Below are 3479 nucleotides of genomic sequence, written 5' to 3' on the forward strand. Positions count from 1 at the left end.
GGGGGTTGAGAAGGGACCACAGGAGGTTGGCCAGCCACAGGAGCACACTGATCACCAGGGGGAAGCTTCTGTGTTGAGCATCTGCTCCCTGGTGGTCAGTGCGCATCTTAGCTACTGGCTGGTCATCCGGTTATCCAGTTGTAACTGTCACTTAGGCTTTTATATATATAGATATTAACAACTGTAAGCCTACTTTTGCCCCACCCTGTATTTGTGTTTGGTATGTTCCTTACTGTGTGTTTTGGGGCAAGTTATATAACACGTCTGCCCTCAGTTTCCACATCTGTAAAATGTCCTTCCTACATAGGACTGTCAGAAATAAACGAGTTCATCAAAATAAAGGGATGAGAAGAATTCTTGACACTTAGGACAAGCTCCATACAGGAAGGACCTTTAATGTCCAAAGTCAAGAATCCTGGGCATCAGTGCTTGGTAAAGAAGATTTTGTGGCCGGCGGAATCCAGTAGTTTCAAATGACACTACTTGTTTTCCGGCAAACATAGTGCACTTAGAAATAGATTTAAGTTCTGATTCAACCAATGAGTAAACAGGTCCACAGGATTCTGGTTGGAAAGAAATTAGGCCAGGCCTAAGTGAAATCAGACTGAAAGCAAGAATTTTAGTAATTAAAATAGTCAGAACAGTCTGGACATCTGCTGGAGCTTTTCTAGGTTATGAATTGTATTCCACCTACTGGATAAATGTTATGGCTCCTAGCCAAGGAGCTCAAAAAATTTTTTTTGGCCTGGTAAAAATCTTTGAGTGACATAGGTTAAAACCATTTTATTCTGAAGACAGTTGAATACCACAGATTTTAGAAGTGAAAAGGGAAGCTTTTGTGAACGTGCTGGATATAAAACACCACATTAAAGGAAAAGCTGTAGAGCAGATAGAACACTCTAGTTCATGTAAGCACTTCGGCAATAAATGTTATTTACGGCTTTGTATTTACTCATCTCGCATTTAAATTTACACTAAAATGCAAAAAAAAAAGGTGCAATACTCATTATTCTAGCTGTCTTTACATGTTCCATTGGAATACAAAACAGAATTGTACTGCTCAGATTTTGAGGGAAGGGGGAACTACTTATTTCCCGTCTGTAGCTGCTGCCACAGCCACAGCACCATGTTCTAATCATGGGATTCATAATATAAATCTCTTGCAGGTGATGCCCACTGGAAAGTTGAAACTGCCATGGATACTGAAATGCTTCTGAAGTTCTGATGGGTAAGCCCAGAGGCTGGTACTGGGTGTTTCATTCAATGAATGGGGCCTATTGGGAAACCTATATTCTTTGGGAGACTTAATGAAGAACTTCCAACCCTTCCTTGACTATACAGTCTTTACCACTGATTTCACATGTGACAATGCCAAACATTGCACAACTGCCCCAACTTATATCTGAGTGTTTAAATCTATTCTGGCCCGGCCGGCATGACTCAGTGGTTGAGCATCGAACCTATGAACCAGGTGGTCACAGTTCGATTCCCGGTCAGGGCACATGCCAGGGTTGCAGGCTCGATCCCCAGTAAATGTGCAGGAGGCAGCCCATCAATGATTCTCTCTCACCATTGATGTTTCTATATCTCTCTTTCCCTCTCCTTTCCTCTCTAAAATAAAACATAAATAAAAATAAATCTATTCTGAAAAGGATTTGTCACACAATACTTGGGTAGCTTACTCTTAATGCCAGTAAGGGCTCAAAGAGAAGACCTCTGGAACTGTCCAGAAAAGAAGTTGTGTCTTCTAGTTGTCAGACAAAAGAACATTATAGGAGTCTTTTAAATTACTGTAGGGATACCCTAGGGCAGGGGTTCTCAACCTGTGGGTCGTGACCCCTTTGGGGGTCATCGACCCTTTCACAGGGGTCCCCTGAGACCATCGGAAAACACATATATAATTACATATTGTTTTTGTGATTAATCACTATGCTTTAATTGTGTTCAATTTGTAACAATGAAAATACATCCTGCATATCAGATATTTACATTGATTCATAACAGTAGCAAAATTACAGTTATGAAGTAGCAACGAAAATAATTTTATGGTTGGGGGTCACCACAACATGAGGAACTGTATTAAAGGGTCATGGCATTAGGAAGGTTGAGAACCACTGCTCTAGAAGGGCATCAGCACCAAGTTAAGGGAAGTGCCCCAACCTGGCTTTGCTATTCAAATCGGGACACTGCTGCTCACCTAATTTTTGTCCTCTTTTAAAGGCAACCCTGCCAAGAAACTCTTTGATATGGTGAGGCCTAAGAGTTGGGGGGGCGGGAGCAAATCTTAGTCTCCTTAACATATTCATCAGTTCCCTCCCCCACCCAGCACCACCCTCCAGGAATTGCCTTTCACCCTCAGCACACACCAGGAGCCACTTTTCCAAATAAACCAGGACTGGAACGATTCCTATTGCAATCCTCTCCTGACATTCCTACTCCCGCCCTCATTTTAATTCACTCACTCTTTTTCTTTTTCTTTTTTTTTTAAACAAAATGTAATTACTTGACTGTCAGCCTGGGTTGCACTCTGGGGCTTTTACTCCTTTCAACACAGCTGCGCTGCCGGCTTTGATGCTGCTGTCCACGCAGCTTGTCCCAGCCACAGCCTGGCTCTCGGTAGTGTAACATTCAAGTGCATATTTATTTTTAAACTGACCTCTCCTAGACTGTGCAGTATTAAAGGAGGTCCTGCCAAAAAAATATGCTACTTTCTATTTATAAGATGAAACACATGCCTTCCAAAGTCGAGGGGAGGGGAACGGAGTATAATAATTCATAACAAAAAACGGACTGACCAGATCCATTCGTCCTCACATATCTGATACTTGTCTGTGTCAAGACACTTAAGTTTCCAGAAGAAAAACATCTTGAAAAAGCTTCAGCTGTTCAAAAACCACGGGCCAAAAAACCCCCCAAACCAACGGCCAGACCTACAGGTTGGAGCTCTCTGCTCACATTGCCCGCCTCCCGTGCCCCCCGCCACCGTAAAAGTGAGGAAAGGGCACCCGGAGGGTACTGCCACCGCAGATCTGCAAGGCGCACCCGTGCGCGGCCCTGGTGCCAGCCCACGATGGGAGGCGAGCGGTAGCCATGTGCGGCTTGTTCTCAGCTGGAAAAACGCAGTACGCGCCCAGAATGGCTGTCAGTAGCTCGAAGGGCGCAGTAAACGTGCAGCCCCACCCTGAGAAGTGGTGGGCACAGACGGTGGATGTCTGCGCCCGGGTGCTGGCGCCCCTCCCGGCGTACTTGATGTCCCCTTTTGTCCGTTGGACGCCAGCTGGAAGGTAATGCCCTGGGATCCTCGTTCCCTAGGGGTTTCCCAGCCTAGTACCCCGTGCACGCGGGAAGCGGCCGCCGGTCGGACAGACTCACAAACAGGAGGGTGGAGCCGTGGGCACGCAGCGAGCAACTCACCAGCAGCCCCCGAGGATCGCAGCGGCCGAACGGGACCAGACGCCTCGCACCGACGCCTCCGAAGG

At 45.9% G+C, this 3479-nt stretch overlaps 1 protein-coding gene across 1 annotated transcript in view; it reads right to left on the reverse strand.

Moving 5' to 3' along the window:
* CDC42EP3 (CDC42 effector protein (Rho GTPase binding) 3) overlaps nt 1-3479 on the reverse strand; it is a 22566-nt gene extending 19087 nt beyond the window's left edge. The window contains exon 1 of the mRNA XM_005864717.2: nt 3415-3479. The gene's annotated coding sequence lies outside the window, so the exon portion shown is untranslated. The remainder of the gene's footprint in view (nt 1-3414) is intronic.

Source organism: Myotis brandtii, unplaced genomic scaffold (genome assembly GCF_000412655.1).
Source record: "Myotis brandtii unplaced genomic scaffold, ASM41265v1 scaffold191, whole genome shotgun sequence".
In the NCBI taxonomy this organism is placed as follows: Eukaryota; Metazoa; Chordata; class Mammalia; order Chiroptera; family Vespertilionidae; genus Myotis; species Myotis brandtii.